This window comes from Pleurodeles waltl, chromosome 8, assembly GCF_031143425.1.
Source record: "Pleurodeles waltl isolate 20211129_DDA chromosome 8, aPleWal1.hap1.20221129, whole genome shotgun sequence".
Taxonomy (NCBI): Eukaryota; Metazoa; Chordata; class Amphibia; order Caudata; family Salamandridae; genus Pleurodeles; species Pleurodeles waltl.
In genome coordinates, this window is record NC_090447.1 from 74,265,779 (window position 1) to 74,290,259 (window position 24,481).

The 24,481-nt window shown below is 47.5% G+C and overlaps 1 protein-coding gene across 3 annotated transcripts in view; it reads left to right on the top strand.

Annotated features, from left to right (window-relative positions):
- Positions 1–9,657: 9,657 nt before the first annotated feature.
- LOC138249726 (folate receptor gamma-like) overlaps positions 9,658–24,481 on the top strand; it is a 58,590-nt gene continuing 43,766 nt past the window's right edge. The window contains exon 1 of one of the 3 annotated variants that reach the window (XM_069203760.1): positions 9,658–9,751. The gene's annotated coding sequence lies outside the window, so the exon portion shown is untranslated. Of the gene's footprint in view, positions 9,752–9,771; positions 9,947–10,209; positions 10,234–24,481 lie in introns of those variants that run through there. The other 2 variants (XM_069203759.1, XM_069203761.1) reach the window with 2 other exon arrangements.

Here is a 24,481-nt window from a genome sequence, read left to right on the forward strand (position 1 = left end):
AAAGGAAGCAAACAAGAAATAAAATATGGGAAGATGCTATTAAAACAAGAGTAAAAAGAAAGTGAAAAGAAAAAGCAAACTCTAAAGAAAGTTGAAAGTGAAAAAAAAGTGAACCAGAAAACTGACAGACAAAAAGGAGTCAAAAACAAAGTACGAAAATGTGAAAAACAAAATAGGAAGGAAGGGAGAAATAGAAAAGGAAGCAGATATATTATTGTAGGAAAGTACCCTCTTTCTTGGCATGGTTACCACCATTTTCTGCCTGTTGTCAGTGTGCTCGACTGTGTTCACTGGGATCCTGCTAACCAGGACCCTGGTCATTATGCTCTCTCCCTTCTAACTTGGTAACTTGCACCATCACCCCACATTCGGTATACTGGTGCCCCCATGTAAGTCTCTAGTATATGGTACACAGGTATCCAGGGCATTGTGGTACCAGGGGATCCTAGTGGGCTGCAGCATATATTATGCCATCCATGGGGAGCTCATGCAAAGTGTTCTGCTGGCCTGCCATTGCAGCCTGGGTGAAAGGGTGCATGCACCCTTTTTCAGCATAGGTCACTGCACCAGGCCACTTTAAGTCACCCCTATGGCAGGCCCTCCTAGCCCAGAGGGCAGGGTGCAAGTACCTGTGTGAGAGGGCACCCCTGCACTAGCAGAGGTGCTAGCAGAGGTGCTCCCACAAACTCCAGTGCCATTTTCCTGGACTTTGTGAGTGCGGGGATGCCGGTTTATGCGTGTACTGGACATAGGTCACTACCTATGTCCAGGTACATAATGGTAACTCTGAACCTAGACATGTTTGGTGTCAAACATGTCGGAATCATACCCCAATATTGTTGCCAGTATTGGAAATATGATTTTATGCACTCTGGGGGCTCCTTAGAGAACCCCCAGCATTGCTCCTACCAGTCTTCCGGGGTTTTCCAGGCAGCCCAAACTGCTGCCACCCCTCCGATAGGTTTCTGCCCTCCTGCTACTTGAATAGCTCAAGCCCAGGAAGGCAGAACAAAGAATTTCCTTTGAAAGGGGGGGGTAACACACTCTCCCTTTGGAAATAGGTGTTACAGGCTTGGGAGGGGTAGCCTCCCCAAGCCACTGGTATGCTTTGAAGGGCGCATTTGGTGCCCTCCATGCATAAACCAGTCTACACCGTTTCAGGGACCTCCAGTCCCCTGCTCTGGCACAAAACTGGACAATGGAAAGGGGAGGGACTACTCCCCTGTCCATCACCACCCCAAGGGTGGTGCCCAGAGCTCCTCCAGAGGGTCCTTGGGTTCTGCCATCTTGAATCCAAGGTGGGCAGAGGCCTCTGGGAGCATCTGAGTGGCCAGGCATGTGACGTCAGAGCCCCCTCGTGATAGGTGGTCACCTGGCTAGGTGGCCAATCCCCCTCTAAGGGTTATTTAGGGTCCCTCTCTCTTGGGTGGGTCCTCAGATTTGGCTTGCAAGATTCTAGCAGGAATTCTCTGCAACCTTACTTCAACTTCTAGCCACTGGAACCACTACTGGACCCTCCAGGAACCGACAACCTGCATCCATGAAGAAGACTCTTCTTGCAACATTGTTTCCACGGCTCCTTTCAGCTTCTGCAACATTTCCTCAGCCCTTGCAACCTTGAGGGCAGCAAGTCTTTGGTCTGCATGAGAAGGAAGAAGGAATCTCCCTTGGAGTGAAGGAGTCACTCCCCTGCATCTGCAGGCACCTACTGCAACGACGACCGGCTACGTGGATCTCCTCTCATCCTGAGCCACATGGATCCTGCATCATGGGTGGTGGTCCAGAGTAGTTCTCTTGCTCTTCTCCACCAGCTTTCCAACTTTGGTGGAGGTAAGCCCTTGCCTTCCCATACAGAACAGGACCCCCGTGCACCACGTCTCTTGCATCTGCCAAGGCTTGTTTGCATCTTCTCCAAGAGACCTTTGGGCTACGAGTAGCTCCAGCCCCCAGCCCTCCTTCCTGAGACGCACAGCCCTCTGCGTGGTTTTCCTGCGACGTGGGACCCTTCTTTAGTCATGCTGTCTGGGCTCTTCTGCAACTCCTGTGTCCCCATCTTGTGGGACTCCTGTGGGTACTGCCTTTGCTCCTGTGGGTCTTTGTATTGTTGAGTCCTCCTGGGCCTTGCTGGTCCCGGCAGCTCCACTTTTCACCAACTGCGACATTTGCCTTTGCCAAGGCATGTTGGTGGAATTCCTGCACCGACACCCAACTGCATTTCTTCTTCCAGTGTGGGGCGTCATCTGCATCCCTCAGGAACTCTTCACCGACTCCAGGGCTGCAGTGCTGACCTTCTCCACATCACCGTCGACCAACTTCTGCATCCACAGCTGGGTGGGTAATAGCTCCTACTCCTCCTGGACTCTTCTGTGACTTCTGGACTTGGTCCCCTTCTTCCACAGGTCTTCCTCTTCAGGAATCAACTGCTGGTTTCTTTCAGTCTTGTCTGGGTGTTGCATTTTCTTCATTTTCCTTCCTTTTGGGTGGTTTGGAGAAAATCCACTAACTTACTCCTTTTCTCCTGTTCGCTAGGGGGCACTGTGGTACTTACTTTTGGGGTTTCCTAGTACCCCCAGCTCCCCTCTACACATTCCACTTACCTAGGTGGGGTCCTGTGTTTGCATTCTATTTTTTTAGTATATGGTTTGGGCGCCCCCCCCCAGGTTCACTGTTTTCTAACTGCATTTGCACTGTTTTCATCATTTTCTATGCCTATTGATGATAACTAGTGTACATATTTAGTGTGTAACTTACCTCCTATTGGAGGGTTACCTCTCTAGTACCTTTTGGGATTGTGTCACTATAATAAAATACCTTTATTTTTTGTACAAACTGAGTGTATTCGTTCATGTGTGTGAGTACTGTGTGACTACAGTGGTATTGCATGAGCTTTGCATGTCTCCTAGATAGGCCTTGGCTGCTCCTCCACAGCTACCCCTAGAGAGCCTGGCTTCTAGACACTGACTACACTTCACTAACAGGGGATACCTGGACCTGGTATAAGGTGTAAGTACCTCAGGTACCCACCACACACCTTCCCAGCTTCCTACAATTAGATGCAGATGTAGTGAATAAATAGAGGATGACAAGAAGAAATATGGACAAATGAAACAGAAAAAACAAGAATGAACAAAATGGGGAAGAAGAAGAAATGTGAAAATGGCAAAAAAAGCAAATAGAGGTGCTGAAGATAATAAACACAAGTGGACAGATCAGGAACAAAGAAGGAAGGCCTTATGGCAAGCAAAGGGCTGAGCAGGTGAAAAAAATGCCAAGAGATTGAAATAAAAAGCAAAGACAAAAAGAGATGTGGAAGGCTGAGAAAGGAGTTCAAGAAGAATCATATGAAGGGGGAGGCTAGGCAGTAGGGGTCGGCACAGTGGCTTGGAGTGGTTTAGAGATTCTGGCGAGAGACAAGCTTGGGAAATGGAGACGAGTGTGACTGAGGAATTGCAGCTTTTGGATGAGGGAGAAGTGGCAACATGCAGACCTACTGCTGCCTTCCTGCTCTGGCTGTTTACTCTGTGCACTGACCTTCTTCAAGGACTTGCCTCACTCCCCATCTTCCTTAAGGACAGTTCTCTTCATTCTGGTTTCTTCCTGCTCTGGACACCTCTTGCTGCCCCACATGTTATTCACTCACTTCCATTTCTCATCCAGCGAAGCTCCCCTGGGTGGTTCCCTCTGGCTGATTACACTGATGTGCACTTGTGTCTACTGACAACCATTCTCCAGATGGATTTATCACCATTTCACTGAAGGTACAGATTATCAGCAGCAGTGCATTATGGGTTAGGTAGTTCACTCGGGAAGTCTGGCAATGTTTGTGAGAGGACTGAGTTACATTGAAATGCTAGAAGGAGGTTGTATTTACTAGCCCCCTTGTTTGTTCCTGTACCCTTAGGGGCATATTTACAAGCCCCGTGCGCTACATTTGCGTCATTTTTTTTACGCTAATATGGAGTTAGATAGGCAGTTCCGACATGCCATATTTTAAAAGTGCTACAATGCTTGCCCTTCAGTATCTTTAATCCACTTGTGGATAAGGACTCTCCATACCGATATGGAGCGAACTTATGACCTGTGCCATATAATGTTTATCCGGACTGCATATGGTTACATGCATCATATTGCCATGCTCTTTACTGGACTTATCTGGATGTTAATAATGGAACACGAACTTGTCGATGTAACACAACCTCTGCAGTTATATATGTGCTATAACCAACGCCACTGGAGTTATGAGACATGGGAGGATCAAATTATATGGCAGGGTTACATAAATTATACGGCAACAAAAAACAAATTATGCGGCATTATGCAGCACATGTTGTGAAAGTATTACTTTGTTATCTTGCCATTTTAAAACTTGTTAACACTGTCTGGCCATTAGTTGCACCACATTAGTACCGGTTTAATTCTCAAATATAGCAATGAGCTACAGAAAGGTGACAGGTCAACGCTTGCAAAGGGCCTTCCACTGTGCAGCAACATGTGTTGCTGTAATTTCAGTAGCGTTTGAACTGTTTGAGCTAGAAACACATTCTTGTTTGTTAAAATCTGCAGATTATGCAGCAGATGATGGATTATGTGGCAAATGCGACAAATTTCTAACTATGCAAAAATTGCAGGGGCCACACAAACGCATAATTCCAGTGTGCCTGACTATAAGCATGAAAATTATTATTAAACAGATTTAAACAAAATAAATGGAGTAAGGAGGTGCCACACTCCTGAGCAGTGCTTAATTTGAGCCGGTGGTTTCCGGTGCGAGGCACCAGCACTTATTTTTGCGAGCAAAAGACACATATGTGAAAGATGGAGGAAGAGAAAAGCGAAAGAACGTCACTAAGAGAGAAAGCTGCAAGAGTGAGCTGAAGGGGCAGGGAGTGTCTGTACATTGATTAAAGAGGTCCTAGATGGCTTTAGGATTATGCTGCCTCAGTATTCTTTGTTTCAGAGGAGAGCTTTGGGCACTGGCACGTTTTTATTTACAAATTAAGCACTGCTGTTGAGAGGACTTGTATCTCCAGTTGCCAGAGACAGAAAGTCCTAGTGATTTCTCACATTTATTTTTTATTGCCCGGTTTGCCAATTTGTACCCCACTTACAGTTTACCTTCTGGTCTTGTGATCTGCCTTCCTCTTCAATCTTGGGGTTCCCGCCTGAAATCCTAGTCTGTCACCGGGGCCTCATTGTACGACCCACCATTATGACCATTATGGCCTAGTTCTATCATCCTTCAGCTATCATCAGACTCATTGTTGCATTTGTGTGTTGAACTGTATTGTACTACTTTCCATGCATCTGTTTCTGGAACCCTGAAGCACCTGTTGCTTTGGACTGGCTGAGAGAAGTTGTACATTGACTTGCAAGAGCTGCGTGTTTCAGAGGAGAGCTTTGGGCACCGTCACGTTTCTATTTACAAATTAAGCACTGCTCCTGAGGGGACGTGTATCTCCAGTTGCCAGAGAAAGACAGTCCTAGAGATTTCACTCATTAGGTCGAGCGTAAGCTTATGGCCTCTTGTATACTTTTAAGTATACTTCTTTTGTGGGTTTCCAGCTACTTCATTTGTTAGTTTCAGTGCCACTTAAAAATCCTTGCTTGCTAGTGGTCATCATGTCTTTTTGTCCCTCCTTCTTCTGGGTGGGAGCAGGGTCCAACTACTGTATAATTACGCTTTGTCCTGTTTATCTGGTCTGTAGGGGACTTTTTGTTTTACTTTGTTTCCTGCTCCTGTCAAGGGATGCTTCCCTTTTCATTTGCAGAGCATTCTTCCTCTGAGCTGTAAACAAGGCTATAAATCAGGCTGTTATCTTGGTCACATTTAGTCTTTATGGGCTCTCTCACACTCTCTGAAAGCTGCCTGGCTCCCACCCTTCCTTGGCTTCGAGTTTCATTACCAAGTGTGCCTGCCTGATGCTGAGAGCAAGGGCAGAGGATCTCTTGTAACTGCTTATAGCCTAGGCACCCAGCTCTACCAGGGTGGCGCAGTCCTTAGAGACAGTGCCCACTTCTGCTCCATACTAGAATCCCACTAGTAGCTCCATCAGTGCACCTCAGTTCACACACTCCAAGCCCTCAGCCTTGCCAGTGCCAGGAACCCCACACACGCTGTCTGCCAGAGCACCTCAGTTCTTACAGTCAGTACCCTCTGCTGCTCCAGTACTGGGACCTCATGTGCAGTTCCATCAGTGCACCTCGGTTCACACACTCCAAGCCCTCAGCCGTGCCAGAGCCAGAACCCCACACATGCTGTCTGCCAGAACACCTCCATTCTTGCAGTCAGTACACTCTGCTGCTCCAGTACTGGGTCCTAGGGCGCACCCCATCAGTGCACTGCAGTTCACACACTTCAAGCCCTCAGCCATGCCAGGAACTCCACACACGCTGTCTCTCAGAGTATCACAGTTTTTGCAGTAAGTACACTCTGCTGCTCCAGTACTGAGACGACCTCGGGTGCAACACCACCAGTGCACCGCAGTTCACACACTCCCTGCCCTCAGCTGTGCCAGGAATCCCACACACACTGTTTGCCAGAGAACCACAGTTCTTGCAGTCAGTACACTCTGCTGCTCCAGTACTGGGACCTCAGGGCAGCTCCATCAGTGCACCGCAGTTCACACTCCAAGCCCTCAGCCGTGCCAGTGCCAGAAACCCCACACTCGCTGTCTGCCAGAGCACCTCAGTTCCTGCAGTCAGTACCCTCTGCTGCTCCAGTACTGGGATTTCAGGCGCAGCTCCAACAGTGCATCGCAGTTCATACCCTACAAGTCCTCAGCTGGCCCAGTGCCAGGAACCCCACAAACGCTGTCTGCCACAGCACCCCAGTTCTCGCCGTGAGTACACTCTGCTGCTCCAATACTGCGACCTCTGGCGCAGCTCCATCAGTGCACCGCAGTTCACACACTCCAAGCCCTGAGCCATGTCAGCGCCAGGAACCCCACACACGCTGTCTGCAAGAGCACCTCAGTTCTTTCAGTCAGCACACTCTGCTGCTCAAGTCTGGGACCTCAGGCGCAGCTCCAATAGTGCACCGCAGTTCACACACGTCAAGCCTTCAGCTGGGCCAGTGCCAGGAACCCCACACACGCTGTCTGCCAGAGCACCTCAGTTCTTTCAGTCAGTACACTCTGCTGCTCCAGTCTGGGACCTCAGGCGCAGCTCCATCAGTGCACCACAGTTCACACACTCCAAGCCCTCAGCCGTGCCAGAGCTAGAACCCCACACACGCTGTCTGTCAGAGCACCTCAGTTCTTGCACTCAGCACACTCTGCTGCTCCAGTCTGGGACCTCAGGCGCAGCTCCAATAGTGCACCGCAGTTCACACACTCCAAGCCCTCAGCCGTGCCAGAGCTAGAACCCCACACATGCTGTCTGCCAGAGCACTTCAGTTTCTGAGCTTGACTGTAAAAAGGCTATAAATCAGGCTGTTATCTTGCTCACTTCCCTCTGCCTGGCTGTGGTCCCTGGTGCTGAGAGCAAGGGAGGATGGCTTGTAATTGCTTATAGCCTAGCCATCCAGGGCTTCTTACATCCTGTTCTGCAACAAAATTAGCAGTGTTATCTGCACACCACAAAATTGTTTTCATGAACTTTGGAATAAACTGTTACTGTTTGACTTTCCTGCTTTCTTAGCCAGATGTGCATGACCTTTCCTAATTAAGTAATTCAGTGGCATTGTAAATTAACCTACTAACTCCACTTTTGTCCCAACAAATACACAGGAACGTTCCCCCATCCGGAGACCCCGCTCGCAGATGTAACCTGATGTCACCTAGGAAACCTTTGTATGGCGTCCTTGCTCTTTCAGCTCTACTACTCACATGCAGCTCAGCCAAAGCACCTCCTTCCAAGCACTCAGTGCCCACTGTTTTTCCAGTGCCGGGACCCCTCACCCAGCTCTACCAGGGCTCCGCAATCCTTGGAGACAGTGCCCACTTCTGCTCCATACTGAAATCCCACTTGCAGCTCCATCAGTACTCCTCAGTTCACACACTCCAAGCCCTCAGTTGTGCCAGTACCCCACACACTGTGTCTGCCAGTGCACCTCAGTTCTTACAGTCAGTACACTCTGCTGTTCCAGTACTGGGACCACGTACAAGGGACTTATATGTAAACTATCATGTCAATTGGGGGTATCTAATTCAACATATACTTAATGAAGGGTTAGCACGCTGTCACTGAGGTGTAGTTAGCAGGCCTCAATGCACTCTCAGAGTCAAAAAGCCTGCAGCATCAGCCCCAAACATTGGGGATGATCATGCAAAATGTTTTGCTGTGTGTTTTTATTACATTTCTGGGACCTGTAGTCCTGAGTTAAATAAGACTACAAGTCCCAGAAATCTTAAAAAAAAAAAAAACAGGACTGGCCAATCTAGTCATGCATGGACCTGGGATACTTGCCAGCTATAAATTTGGCACTTTAGTCCTCATGGTTCGACTTGGAGCACCAAGGCTACATCGCCACCAATTTATGATTGTTAAAAGAAAAACCAATTGATAGGAAATAGTGTCCTCGTGGCGTGAAGCTATCTTGTAACTACCCAGAGTCGTAGCTGTCCAGTAGCTTCAGATGACATGTGACACTTGCATCCAGTCCTGACTTTTTAGCCAACTGTGTCTTGCATTCTTGGACTTGTAGTTTCTTTTCCCAGGTATGTATTTCTTTTTAGAATTCGTCTATTCATTTTACAAAGTAAAATATAGACACTTTGTTTAAATAATGTGGAACAGGGGATTTTTTTTCATTTGAAACGTTTCATTTTAAAACTGAGAAAAATCGTTTTGGCAATCAATTTAATATTAGATCGCTACATTAGCAATTTAAAATTGTTATTCACCTTCTGTGATTTAAAATATAGGTGTATCACAACAGGTGTGAGCATGCAGCGTGCGAATTATAAAAAAAAAAGGCAGTCTGACATTTGTTAAAATACATTTCTGGGCAAAAATGTGCACCCCTACAATGTGTCCTAGGAATCCAGCGAATTTAGTGGCTACTGTGTGAATCTGCTCGCAACCTGAAGTCTTTGGTACAATTGTAACAGGGCTCACGCTGCCTTTCACTCTTCTGATGTTGATAAATTAGCAAAAGGCGGGCCATAAAATGTTGAACCCCGCACAAACCTCTATTTTGGCAGAGCTCGGAATTAATGGTTTTAGATAGATAGATAGATAGGTAGATAGAACTTGCGTCACTCATAACCCGTACAGATCTTTTTAGTAAAAAAAACTCAGTATTTTGGGTTTTAAAGTCGTATTTTTCTCTGTTCTAGCTATGGGCTTGCGTATCCCAGAATGCAGAGCGAGGCTGGCGTAAATGGTAGAGATGTCACATGACTTAGGGCCTTTTAAGATTTTTAGCTAACTCAAGTCCATTTTCTCGCAACATTCTAGTATTTAAGCTTCAATCGTTTTTTATTAAAGTTTTTCAATATAGATAACATGATATACTGTCACCTGCATTTGGATAGCGCTTGTTTTTACATGTCAGTGGTGGTGAATTCATAGCGTTTATCTTCTAGGCACTACAAGTCCCAGAATCCATTGGGAGGGATCGGATTGGATGAGATGACCCCGCTGGGAGGGCTGTTGTGCTCGGTGCAGTAAAGTGCCAACCCTGCTGTTTATCCCCCCCCCCCCCCCCCCCCCCCCTCCTGTGACTGTCACAGCTGGAAGGCGCTGCTTGGCAGAGGAGGCCCGGGTTAATTAGATGTGATACTCCCAGGTTAGCGCGAGGCAGGGGCAGGTGAGTAATTTACCAAAGTTCCCTTTTTCTGACCTTTGAGACCTAGAACTCCTTCCCAGAGATCATTCCCGGGGATCTTCGTCCTGTCGGAGCTGCCCTGCCAAGGTCCAGGGGGTGGTTGTATCCTCAGCCCTCCCTCCCCTCAGCCTTCCGGACCCCCCATCTTTTCACCGTCACCCCTGGTGTCCGTGCGGGGTATGTATGGGGCAGCACGGTGGGTTTTGCTGTTGATGACGCGAATGACTGTTTTATTTAAGGGAAGGGTCCAGCGGGGCTGTATATCCGCGTCCTTAACTTTTCTGGCAAAACACTAATCTACGTCATCCTGTAGGTAATCCACGTCACTGATGCGGCCATCGACCTATTTAATGCATCTTGTGTACCCTAAGAGTGTTTCTTTATTCCGGATGTGTTTGCAAGTCTTTTGTTCGTGAAACACAGGACTCGTGTTTAGCGCCTAATGTGAAATGAGTCACCTCGAGGTGAGTTCAGGTTGAAGGGAGTGTTCAAACGGGGCAGATTGAGGGATCTGATGGTGGAGAGTGCCTCATGTCATGAGACATAAGGTGTTCAGACAACATTCCCACCCAATCCCTTGCCTCTCTGCAGCGCGATGGCCAGGTGTGTGTGAGCTGAGCTCACCATTTTGTGTGAAACAGGTGTACACCACAGCTGCTGAAATAGTAAAAGCGTAAAAAATACTGTGTTTACAGGTGAAGAGTATGTTTTGATAGAGAAAGCATTGTAAAAGGGTAAGTGTAATTGGGAACTACATGCAGAAGCTTAGTGCTAAGAAAGTATGCTTTCGCCCCCACCCGCCCCTTCTTTGTGTTGCTTCTCCCCCCCCCCCCACCCGCCCCTTCTTTGTGTTGCTTCTCCCCCCCCCCCCCACCCGCCCCTTCTTTGTGTTGCTTCTCCCCCCCCCACCCGCCCCTTCTTTGTGTTGCTTCTCCCCCCCCCACCCGCCCCTTCTTTGTGTTGCTTCTCCCCCCCCCACCCGCCCCTTCTTTGTGTTGCTTCTCCCCCCCCCACCCGCCCCTTCTTTGTGTTGCTTCTCCCCCCCACCCGCCCCTTCTTTGTGTTGCTTCTCCCCCCCCACCCGCCCCTTCTTTGTGTTGCTTCTCCCCCCCCCACCCGCCCCTTCTTTGTGTTGCTTCTCCCCCCCCCCACCCGCCCCCTTCTTTGTGTTGCTTCTCCACCCCCCACCGTTCTTTGTGTTGCTTCTTCCCCCCCCGCCCCTTCTTTGTGTTGCTTCTCCCCCCCCACCCGCCCCTTCTTTGTGTTGCTTCTCCCCCCCCACCCGCCCCTTCTTTGTGTTGCTTTGCTTCTCCCCCCCCACCCGCCCCTTCTTTGTGTTGCTTCTCCCCCCCCCACCCGCCCCTTCTTCGTGTTGCTTCTCCCCCCCCACCCGCCCCTTCTTCGTGTTGCTTCTCCCCCCCCACCCGCCCCTTCTTCGTGTTGCTTCTCCCCCCCCACCCGCCCCTTCTTCGTGTTGCTTCTCCCCCCCCCCACCCGCCCCTTCTTCGTGTTGCTTCTCCCCCCCCCCACCCCGCCCCTTCTTCGTGTTGCTTCTCCCCCCCCCACCCGCCCCTTCTTTGTGTTGCTTCTCCCCCCCCACCGGCCCTTCTTTGTGTTGCTTCTCCCCCCACCACCCACCCCTTCTTTGTGTTGCTTCTCCCCCCACCACCCACCCCTTCTTTGTGTTGCTTCTCCCCCCCCACCCGCCCCCTTCTTTGTGTTGCTTCTCCCCCCCCCACCCGCCCCTTCTTTGTGTTGCTTCTCCCCCCCCACCCGCCCCTTCTTTGTGTTGCTTCTCCCCCCCACCCGCCCCTTCTTTGTGTTGCTTCTCCCCCCCCCACCCGCCCCTTCTTTGTGTTGCTTCTCCCCCCCCCACCCGCCCCTTTCTTGTGTTGCTTCTCCCCCCCCCACCCGCCCCTTCTTTGTGTTGCTTCTCCCCCCCCCACCCGCCCCTTCTTTGTGTTGCTTCTCCTCCCCCCTCCCACCCCTCCTCTGTGTTGCTTCTTCTTCCTCCCCCCCTCCCACCCCCTCCTCTGTGTTGCTTCTTCTTCCTCCCCCTCCCACCCCCTCCTCTGTGTTGCTTCTTCTTCCTCCCCCCTCCCACCCCTCCTCTGTGTTGCTTCTTCTTCCTCCCCCCTCCCACCCCTCCTCTGTGTTGCTTCTTCTTCTCCCCGCCCCTCCTCTGTGTTGCTGCTTCCCCCCACCCCATCTCCATGTTGTCTCTTCCCCCTCACTCCTTCTCCGTGTTGCTTCTTCCCTCCCAAAATCTCAGCAATACTGATCAATCAATCAGAGTTTATAGAGCGCAGCTACTCACCCATTGGGGTCTCAAGGCTCGGGGGAGGGGTGTAGCGTGTACCAGGGGTGGATTAAACAAGCCATGTCTTCAGTTCCTTTGTGAAGCTGGGGAGGGAGGTGGTTTGTCTGATGTGGATGGGTAGGGTGTTCCAGGTGGTGGCGGCGGCGATGTAGGGAGAAGAAGCACCTTCCTGTTCTTGTTTTCCTGATGCGCGGTACGTCTGCGAGAGAGAGCTGGGCTGAGCGTAGGGTCCTGGTGGGTACGTGAAAGTTGAGTTGCTGGTTAAGGTCGGCAGGTCCGGTGTTGTGGAGGGCTTTTTGTACATAGGTGAGGATTTTGAAAGTGATTCTTTTCTCAATGGGGAGCCAGTGCAGTGTGTGTAGGTGTTGTGAGATGTGGCAGTGTCGGGGTAGGTCGAGGATCAATCTGGCATTGGCGTTCTGGATGTTTTGCAATTTGCGAGTGAGTTTTTGTTGATTCCGGCGTAGAGTGCCTTGCTGTAGTCTAGTCTGCTGGCGATGAGGACGTGTGTGACGGTCTTTCTATGCTTGAGGGGGATCCATTTGAAGGTCTTGCGTAGGAGGCGGAGGCTGAGGAACCAGGTGGAGGTGACTGCGTTGATCTGATGGTTCATGCTGCGGTCGGGGGCCAGGATGATTCCGATGTTGCAGGGGTGGGTGGGTTTCCGAGGGTGGGTGGCCACCAGGAGTCACTCCATGCGTTGGGGGCCCAGGATGAGTACATCGGTCTTGTTTGTGTTGAGTTGAAGGCAGCTATCTCTCATCCAGTTGGCGATTGCTTTCATGCCCTCATAAAAAATTGTCTCCCTCTTTGGAGAGGGAGAGGATGAGTTTGGTGTCGTCGGCGTAGGAGATGATGCTTATTCCGTAGCTTCTGATGATGGTGGCTAGCGGGACCATGTAGAGGTTGAACAGCGTGGGGCTGAGGGAGGATCCTTGGGGCACTCCGCAGGTGGTGGGTGTGGGTTTTGCGAGGGAGGGGGTGAGTCTTACTTATTGCATTCTGCTGGAGAGGAAGAATTGGATCCAGTCGAGGGCCTTGTCTCTAATGCTGGCTTCATGGAGTCTTCTTATCAGAGTGTGATGGGAGCCTGTGTCGAACACTAACGAGAGGTCAAGTAGGATGAGTGCTGCCGTCAGAGCGGATGTTGTCTATTGCAGACAGGAGGGCCGTTTCAGTGCTGTGGTTTGACCTGAATCCGGATTGAGAGATGTTGAGGATGTTGTGGCTTTCTAAAAACGTGGTGAGTTCACTGTTGACTGCTTTTTCTATGACCTTCACAGGAAATGGAAGTGGGGGATGGGCCTGCAGATTTTGAGGTCAGTGGGGTCAGCCAATGGTTTCTTGAGGAAGGGGTTGATCTCGATGTGTTTCCAGTTGTCGGGGAAGGTGGCGGCAGCTAGGGAGCAGTTGATGGTGAGGCGGAGCTTAGGGGCGATGGTGTCTGCAGCTCTGTTGAAGATGTGATGGGGGCACGGGTCAGAGCGGACCCCGGAGTGGATGGACTTCATGGTTTTCAATGTATCTTCGGCGGAGAGGTGTGTCCAGGTGGAGATTGTGGGTTTGTTGGTGTCGGTGGTTGGACGGGCGTTGAGCGCGTGGATTGTCCTTGTTGAAACTGTCATAGATGGTCTTGATTTTGTGGTGGAAGTAGGTATTGTCTGTCGCATAGGTCCTGTGACGGTGAGATGTCCATTGTCTCGCTGTTGGGCGAACTCCTTGATGTTGAAGAGTTCTTTGCTGTAGTGTGCTTGTGAGGAGATCCTATCTTGGATAGCCTTCTTTCTGGTGTTTCTGATGAGTTGGTGGTGGCGGTTTTGAAGTTGCTGTGGGCTTCTGGGGATTTAGTGTTTCTCCAGATTTTCTCAAGGCGGTGACAGGTGCATCTTGATTCCCAGAGTTCAGGGGTGAACCAGCTGGCTCTCTTTATGTGTGTGGTGGTGTTCTTTTTGAGGGTGCGTGCTGCAGTGTTTGGATCCTCATTGCGTGCGATGGGTGCGGCGATGGAGAGGGCGGTGGTGAGCTGATCGGTTATTCTTGTCCAGTTTCTATGCAATGGCTGGGGTTGGGGTCTGGTGATGGTGGGTGAGTTGAAGTGGATGCATCAGTGATCTGTCCATGTGGTATGGCTGATTGTAGCAGCTGTTCAGTAGTTAAGACAGGATCGAGGGTGTGTCCTGCCGAGTGTGTTGGCTCTGTCACGATCTGTCGAAGTCCTATGTTGTGGAGGTTGTCTAGGACGGATGCGGTGTTGGGGGTCTTCTGGAGGTGAAAATTGAGGTCTACCCGCAGGGTGTAGTTGGTGGCTGCGATGGCTTGTGCGGAGATTCTACGAAAGGTGTGCTGGGTCCGGGCGGGTGGTGTTTGATGGTTCCCCTGATGGTGGATGTTGGGCTGGTGTGTAGCTTGAAGTGGAGGTGTTCCAACAGGTTAGTGGCTTCTTTGGAGTGTGTGTTCAGGCGGAGGCTGGACCTGTGGACGATGGCGATTTTCCCCGCCCCATCTCCTCCTCCTCCTCCTCCACCCCCCCCCCCCCCCCTCCCAACCCCCCTCCCCAGGTGGCTGGGGTGATCTTTTCAGGTGATTTTGTGCCCCTGGGGGATGGCGATGTCTGGGCCTGAGGTGGTGTTGGTCCAGATCTCGGTGAGGAATGCGACGTCCGGGATGATGCTGTCGAGGAGGTCCCAGATTTCAGTGGCGTGGTTATGGAGGGAGCGGACGTTGAGGAGGATGCACTTCAGGGGTTTCAGGTTAGGTGAGTTGTTGTGGGTGCGATAATTGGCAGGCAGAGGGATCTCATATGCCATGTCTGGCAATCATTCTCTGGGAAATCCGAAAGCACGAAAAACTGATTGGTTGTGGGAAATTAGGTGGTTAGAGACAGAGTGGAAGAAGAATGGAAGTTTAATGGCTGCCCCTAGAAAGCTGGTCTCTATAGAAAAAAAACTTAAGGGCAATAATTTAACGAGCTGGTTGCATTTGCCCCAAATATGATTGTTGAACAAGACCTCCAGCTATATGCACATGTCTAAAATTGACAATAATACAGTGTCCATTAAATTTCTTGTTCCGAGTGCCTGTCCATCTAACCCTCTGCACAAACGGCAGACCTGCCAACTCAAGATGGCTCCATGTGACACACGATATCGAGTCCATTCACGCGGTCACCCAGTAAAGAGCTGATATCACATGGTGGCAGGGAAAACAGGATGAAAACCACTGTGAATGGTGGTTTTTCAGCTCGTTTTCAGAGGCTTTGAACTGTCAACGTCCATTAATGGGTGTGAAAAGGCGAGGGTTTTGGGGTCAGGGTTGGCAGCCCAAGTGCCTCTTAATGCGTTTCTCAGCACGAAGCACCGCCTCCTCCAAGACCGCATCCCCTTCTCACGTGGTGTAGTTTTCAATGTAGTTGGGAGGTCTAAAACAGAATGACTTAAAAAAATTAAGAGTTTTTATTATTTCTGTGCAACCAGTACATGACCTTGTTCATTAACTGGGCAGTTTTTGTTCAGCCTGGGGCATTAACCGAGGGCTATTACAGTACAGTAACATAAGGATAAGAAGCAGGGATAAGTGGCAGGCAGAGGGATCTCAGACTTCTGGAGCTTATGGCTTACAGCTGAGATTGCAGGGGCAGCATGCACGTTCCCCGTAACCTCAGTATGTTGGCTGGCCATGGCGGTAGGTACTATCAGGAGATTGACAACCTTCTGTGCCCTCCCTAAGTATTGGGGCCTTATTCAAGGATGTCAGGATTTAAATAGAAACTGATTAGGATGCAAAGAAAACGTGAGCCTCAACTCCAGTATCACCTGCTGGTAGCGCAGACAGATTATTTTCTGTACGCCCCAGGTGATCAAAAATAGGGTGAAGGCATTTTCCAGGATAGTTACATTTCTCAGGTATCATTTCTATAGCAGCATTTTTGAATCCTGATGTAAGGGGTTCAAGTGCAGGTAACATAAGAGCAGAGACACGCTGAGCTTCAAGGATCCTTTTATCAAAGAGTACGTCTTACCAACAAGATGAAAAAATATGGGATTTGTTAGACCAACAATTATCAAAAAATGAATTGTGAAGTTGCTACTGTTATAAAACCATCAACTTCTAGTTAAGTTTTACATCTTATCTGCCCGCATGACTAATGGCCTGATTTGGAACTCTGCAGATGGGTTACTCCATAACAATGATGACAAATATATAAATCCCATAGGATATAATGGGATATATAGTTCGGGGGACAGGATATCCGTCACCGTATCTAAATCGGGCCCTAAATTTTCACCTTGACTAAGCAAACAATTTATATTTTGAGAGGACTTGGATGCTTCTGCATAGAATGCAGATGAAGGTGAATTCAGAGATTATATTTTTTTATGCACTTTGTGGTCTGCTCATTCATTGATTTAACAACCATTTATTTTTTATTTTATGTTTATTATTGCATTTTATGTAGCATTGTACTCTGTGCATGTTATGTATAGTGCTTCATGTATATAGGTATAATGTGTTTCTGTCTCATTGCAATTGATATGTGCTTGATAAGCAGTGTAGTCATATGCAGAGCATCGCTAGCCATGCTGCTTTCAGTGAGCCTCCCTGTCGTGACTGCTTGTTTCAGCCAGCTGTAGGTTTTCACATAGGGCTCATTGCCTGTGGCATGCCTTTGCTTTTGTCAGGGCTTCCTTCCATTTGGAGCCCTTGCCCTTCCCAGGGGTGAGTAGTTTAGTGGGGTTGACTTCTCTTTGAAGCCCTTGCCCTTCCGAGGGTTGAGTAGTTTAATGGGGTTCTCTTCGAAGCCCTTGCCCTTCCCAGGGGTTAGTAGTTTAAAGGGACTGTTAGAAATGGGGTCTCTGGCTGGCAACTCAGTTTGCACTATGTCCAAGCAGGGACCCTCAGGCGAGTCAGGGCAATGGAGATACACACTTAAGATAACCCCTGCTAACTCCCTTGGTAGATTGGCACAAGCAGTCAGGCTTATCTCAAAGGCAATGTGTAAAATATTTGTACCAACACACACAGTAATATAGTGAAGACGGAACAACGACCTACGTTGTTAACGCAAGCAGAACCACGCTTGCATTAACAACTCCCTTTTTCTCTGCCTTGACCACGCATGTGCTGAACAACGCACATGCGTGGTTAAGCAGAGAAAAAGGGAGTCGCCATCGGGAGAGGACGCGGTCAGGTAAGTGGGGCTGGGGGTAGTTTTTAAGGGTCGGTTGGATTAAAGGCTTGGGGTGAAGGGAAGTTGGGGGATTTTTTTTTTTTTGGGGGGGGGGCAGGGGGATTGGGGTAATTCAGTTTTTTTGGAGCGGGGGAATCTGTGCAGTTTTTTAGGGGATGGGGGTCAGGGTACTTTGTTTTTTGGGATGGGGTCATTTGTTTTTGGGGGTGGGAGGTGGCGGGTCATGATAGTTTGGTTTTTGGGGGTGGGGGATCGGGGTAGTTTGGTTTTTGGCAGTTAGGGGGTTGGGTAGTTTGGGTTTTGGGGTGGGGGTAGTTTGGTTTTTGGCGGTGTGGTCGGGGTAATTTTGCTTTTTGGGGCGGGGTAGTTTTATTATGTGGGTTGGGTTATTTTTTAGGGCGGGTGGGGGGTTGGGGTAGGTTTTAGTGCTCAGGTTGAGTGGGAGTATCGAGGTAGTTTTTAGGGGTGGGTGGGTCAGGGTAGTTTTATTTTTGGGGCGGGTGGGGGTTGGTCATTTTGTTTTTAGGGGCGGAGTTTTATTTTTGGGGCGTCAGTCAGTTTTTAGGGTGGGTGGGGGTTGGGGTAGGTTTTAGGGCTGAGGGTGGGTGGGGGTGATAGAGCGTTCCGTACTAATAATTTACCTGTATTTGGACGCTCTTTAGGCCGATGAATCTTTTGGCTAAGTGGGACTCTCCGCACTCTTAATCAGTCAATTTAATCAAATCAATAATCAATAACGAACATATGCAATGCCCTGATCAACATAACACTTAACAATTAATCCAGAATACATTTTGGCGAACCCTGACCTTTCAGTCAGGAATAACCACACCAGTTTATTCAAAGTTAGTGAATTTATTTCCCTATATTAGCAAAGCTAGCACAATGTAGATATGTCTCAACACCAAATGATAAACATAAATGAACATTAATAATTGTCCATAACGGCGGAACAAGTGCAATCTATGCAGCATTTGAATAACAAGGCATTCGATAATAGCAATGCAAATCACTAATAGTATAATCTGTAATGAACTAATTGCATACATTTAGTCAGCATAACAAGGTCTCAAATTGCATCGTGCAATAAAAGAATCCTCATCTAACCTCAAATTAGCATCAGCATGTGGGACTTCATGCAAAATCAATTTAGCAACATTAATTTGGAAAACTCCTAACTAGGGCCCTTATCAAAATCAGCAGTTGGTTACCTAAACGAAACACAATGCAATTGTACAATTTCCTTTCATATTTACCAATTACGATCAGCATTCAAGGAAGTCTTCGTCTCACAGGTACCGTTTCTCGATCAGCATGGAACGGGGCAAAGGGGCAGGGGTGGACGGGGCAATTGCCTCACGGCGGCAAAATAAAACTACTACTTCATGCAAAAGGGATCAAAGTTAAAGTCTCTAGGGTAAGAATCATTTAAGTCTCTTTCTCTCGATTAGAGAAAGCATCAAAGTCTCTTTCAAAATGGCGTCGCAGCAAGATGGGCCATAATAGCTGCAAAATGGCGCAATGGGTGTAATGTCCGGGTAATGGCTACTTTCTCCTCGTGCACCTGGTTTAAATAGACAACAGTTCAAATCCAGTAGGGTCTTCCATTGGAGGGTTCATAGGTTAGCTTCAAATTGTCCAATCAAAAACAACAGTTCTCAAGCTTTTACTTAAGCATACATTATCCTTGGAGACGGGTACGCAAGTTGCAACATTTTATACCAATTAACTCACTTTCAGAGCTTCCATTGTCCGCACCTGCAGATCGACCTTGGAGCAAAGAGAAAAATGCCAAGCTGGCACGAAACTTTAAGATAAGCATGTGAACGATCTCAGTGGAAAAGTACAGCTTCAAGCAAAAATACACGTTTATTAGCACACTGGAAAAATACGAACATCTAAATCGTGAGACCAGGCGACTAGGCCAAAGCCTGCACTAAAGTTATGCTAAGCTAAAGTATTTCAAACAAGCAAATCATAGCACACGTTTACGATTATGTCGGATTAGTGCAATTCTAATACATCACGTTATATAAAGCACGCTTATAAATGTTGGCAAACTACTCTGAGGGCACATTTTGTCCCCGTACAATCTTTATTAGTTCGGTTAAAGTCACACATGATTATTGCTACACTACGTTTAAGCGCAAATAAATGTAAAACCTTCATCTCAGCTTCATCAATCCCTCCTCTGATGACTACTTGTCATCACACAAACTATTCCCACAAATTTTATTCCATTAAAATTCTGTCAGTTCTCGTTTCCTTTTAATTCCCCTAGTTTTCGCTTTATATTCTTCTTCCATTCTTTTCATCATTTTCTCTTCCTTCCTTCTTTTAATTCTTTCCATGATCATTATTATTCCCCTTTTTATTCCCCAAATTCCAAATATGCAAATCAGTACAATTAATATTCCCTGTATTATTTTTAGTAATATTCCATTCCAAATTCCCCCAATCCAATTTCCCACTGAAGCAAGTCCTTTTCCAACCTTCTCCCACACTCCTGGTTCTTTCAATTCCTTCAAATCTGCACTCTCTTTTGTTAAATTAGCAAGCATAGTTTTAATCTTTACACTATTATCTGGAATATACGTGCAACAGTGTCGTGCACCAAGCATTTTGCAAACGCCGCCATCCTTTGCTAAAAGAATGTCTAAAGCAAGCCTATTTTGAAGAGTCATAGCTCTTTCCGCTGCGAGTTCAGCATCTATCAGGATTATAGCACCTGAAAACTTTGTCAACATGTTATCCACTATAGTAGACAACTTTCTTATTTTGATGGAATTCAGCACAACTCCCAATGAAGGAATCATGGCTCCAAATATATCTCCTACCACAGCAGCTGCGGTCTCTCTTTTCTGGATACGATGGGATCCAGATGTCTTTTGAATCATCGATAGGTCATCCAGTTGATAAACCTTTGGGAACACTATACCCAAATAACATCTCCCCCACCATCCTTTCGGAAGACGATAATAGGCATTATACCCACAAATGTAATATACACCTGGTATGACAGGGTCAAGTCCGTTCATCATGAATGTCCATTTGGCCTTAAAGATAAACGTATGTTTACACTCACTCGCTCCTACGAAAATGTTGTCATAATAAGATTCACCTCGATATATACAAAATTTCCCTACATGCCAAGCATCTAAAGCTATTGTCCCTTGGGTCTTTATTGCGGCAAAATCATAATTATCTACTGAAGTCCTCTTATGTAACTCTTTTTCTAATTTCGCATTCATCTGTGCCCTTCTATCATCTGTGCGATCTAAAAAGCTTATTTCTACTGCAGAGAGCGAGCAGGTAAGGTTTTCCCTATGCGCGTGAGCCGTTTCAAAAGGTAGCATCGGCTCGAAAAATTCCCTCATTATTTTAGCATCCCAATCTTTAGCAATCTGGCTTAGCTGCGCTATTATAGGAACATATGCAAAGGTAACATCATAATTCGAGTAAAAATACTGTAGGTTAGTTTGACCATAAAACCTAGACATTACTATACTACATGTAATCCCGTATGTAAGAGGCATGTGGTGATAAGTCACCCCTTCCTTTACTGATGTTGGTATCTGTGTACACACATAACAATCTTTCGCATCCATAGTCTCAACATATTCTGTTAGCAAGCGATAGAAAACATTATATGAAAGCTCCTTCTTATCATGCAAGTGTCTCTCATCTAATTCTAGTCTTTTCAGTGCAGTTAGTTCAGTGACAGTAACAGGAGCAAAAGTGGAAGCATCAATTTTCTCATTCTCACCCTTTCCATGCATTGCAAGCACTATTGCCATTATTATTAGTACGCATGCAATTATCAAGCCTATACACACATATTTACAATATTTCTTTCTGCTGTTTTGCGTCATGATCTGTATAGAATCAGAGAGCTAGAAGCACCTATAAAGAAACTATTTAGCAATGCAGGTACGAAGCTGAACGAGCGCAATGTTCACACAGTTTTCTTCAAGAGGCCAGTCACTTATCGGTTAGCAGCATTTGTCTCAATTCGGCAATAACTCAGTCTTTATCAGTTCAGCAAGTGTCTCATCCGGTTTAGCAATGTCTCAGCTGGTTGTTTGTATCACGTTAGATTGTAGCAAGCAATGTCATTTATCACCCTTTCAATCAACAGAGTCCATAAAACGTTTCTTTTCTATTGGTATCTCTTCTTCTTCGTTCTCGAGACTTAGAGATACAAATTCGTCAGTCCAATCGTCATTGACTGCATATGCCCATTCTGGACCGGAATATCTCCTGTTTGGTATCCTTTTCCTTTTCAACTTTGCTTCTCTTTTCGATTCTGCCTCACTGGTACTTTCCTCTTTGGCCAAGTCTTTTCCTTCACTTGAGGTTGGTACCACGACAGACACTTCTTTTCTTTTCTCTTTCACTTTTGGCCTTTCTTCGTCGTTCAAACTTTCTCTAGTTCTTTGTTTTACTGGTGATATACTTAGTCTCCTCTTTGCACCGTGTCCATTTGATGGACCTGCGATCTTTTCTGTGGAAGCTTGAACCATTTCGTTCTGTTCTGCCTTGTCCCCTCCTTCTGGGGAACCAATCACGTTCTCTTTTTCCTTTTCTGTATCGTCTGCTTCTGGGAAAGCCCTCCTCTGATCAGGTTCTCCTGCCTTTTCACCTCTTTCGAGCCCTTCGTCACCGTTACTTTCGTCAGGCTCTTTATCGCTTTCAGCTGCTTCAGGTTCTTTGTCACCTTCAGCTGCTTCGTCGCTGTCTGAACTTTCTCCTTGGTCTTCCCCAAGTGAGTCTGTTGCTTCGTCCTCAGAGAATGTTCCTCTCTCTCCTGTTTCCGCCTGTTCGTTTTCAGTTCGGTTTTGCTCTGTCTCAGCACTGTTTTATCAGGCACTGGCAATTTCAGCGCTTCAACTTCCTCATCTGTGGGACACAACACTTTCTTTGTGTGACTGGCGTGAATCCAGTTGGGAACTCCCGCACACTTCACAGCGGTAGTTGTCGTCAGGATCACTTGGAAAGGGCCTTTCCAACGGGGTTCCAGACACGACTTTCTCACGTGCTTCTTTACCACGACCCAGTCACCCGCTTTCAGTGCGTGTCCTGGACCTTGTATCGGTGGCAAGGTGGTTGCTTCCACCTGATGAGAGAAAGAGCGAACCACGTCAGCCAGACCTTTGCAGTAGTCTAACACCATATCATCTGTAATATTCAAAAGCGCGTTTGCGGGAACTGCAGGAAGTCTCATGGCCCTGCCCATGAGAATTTCGTGCGGGGGCAATCCAGTCTTTCTATCAGGGGTGTTTCTCATTGACATTAACACCAAAGGCAATGCGTCGGGCCATTTCAAATTTGTCGATGCACATATTTTCGCCATTCTCGATTTCAGTGTGCCATTCATCTGTTCCACCAATCCTGATGCTTCAGGGCGATAGCTACAATGCAGTTTTTGCTCACTGTTCAGTGCTTCGCAGAGTAACTTTATCACCTCGTTATTGAAGTGACTTCCCCTATATGATTCTAAAGAGATCGGGAATCCGAAACGTGGTATCAACTCTCTCAACAATAGCTTTGCAACTGTAAGGCTGTCATTTCTACGTGTGGGGTATGCCTCAATCCAGTGACTAAAAATGCACACAATCACCAACACATACTTCAAACCTCCATGCACAGGCATCTCAATGAAGTCTATCTGCATTCGACTAAACGGGCCACTGGCTCTGCCAATGTGGCTCACGTTCACAACCGTTCCCTTCCCTGGGTTCATCTGCTGGCAAGTGACACATCGATGGCAAACTTCTTCTGCAGCTTGACGAAATCTGGGGTTAAACCAATCAGTTTTGAACAATCTTATCATGGCATCTCTCCCTAGGTGAGCCTGCCCATGATAGAACCGCGCAAGCTGTGACAAGAGACTATTTGGCAAAACAAATTTTCCCTCATTTGAAACCCATAACTCATCTGGTCTCTTTATACATTGTGATTTAATCCAGGAATCTCTTTCGTCCTCCCTGACGTTATTCTGTAATGCTTTTAGTTCATCTATTGTATCTACAACTTTCAAGGCAAATGCTTCAGCTGGTTCGAGTTCTGGTTCACTTATCGAATTCCATTCATCCTTGAGTAATATACAGTTCAAGGCACAAAATCTTGCGACTTGATCCGCATATGCATTTCCCAGAGAGACATAATCCTGTCCTTTTGTATGAGCGCTACACTTTACCACTGCAACTTCGGCTGGCATCTGAATAGCATGTAACAATTCCCTTATTCTCTCCCCATTTTTCACTGGTGATCCTGAAGAGGTCAAGAAACCTCTCTGTGACCATAATTGGCCAAAGTCATGCACAATTCCAAACCCGTACTGACTATCAGTGTAAATGGTGACTTTCATCAATGCAGACAGTTGACATGCTCTTGTAAGGGCTACAAGTTCTGCTACTTGTGCGGAATAGACTCCTTGGAGCCAGGCCGCTTCCAAGACACCTGTTACAGTACATACAGCACATCCTGCTTTCAAAATTCCCATCCCATCTCTTAGACATGACCCATCAACGAAAACAATTTGGTCATTTTCATCAAGCTTAGTATCCTTAATGTCAGGTCGAGGTTTTGTGCAAAATTCAGTCACCTGAAGGCAGTCATGCTCGACGTCTTCAGCGTTCTCAATTTCAGCATTTTCACCGGGAAGCAAGGTTGCTGGATTCAACGTAGTGCACCTTTTCAGCTGCACGTTCGGTGAGCCCAGAATTATCGTTTCATACCTTGTGAGTCTTGCTCCAGTCATGTGTTGTGTTCGGGAGCGGGTCAAAAGTATCTCAACTGAGTGAGGGACCATGACTGTTACTGGGTGTCCCATCACTATTCCTTCACTCTGAGTGAGGCTGATACCAACTGCTGCTACGGCGCGCAAACACCCTGGAAGTGCTGCTGCGACCGGATCCAAAGTAGCTGAAAAATACGCTACTGGTCTGTTTATGCCACCATGGGCTTGAGTCAAGACAGACAGAGAACATGCATCACGTTCATGACAAAACAATGTGAAAGGCTTTGTGTAATCAGGCATACCTAAAGCCGGAGCCCTGCACATGCATTCTTTCAATTCAGTAAAAGCATCCATCTCATCTCCTTTCAGCTCAATTTGATCCAAAGCATCCTTCTGGGTCAACTTCAGTAAAGGCTTTGCTAGAGTTGAGAAGTTGGGAATCCACTGACGACAGTAGCCCAC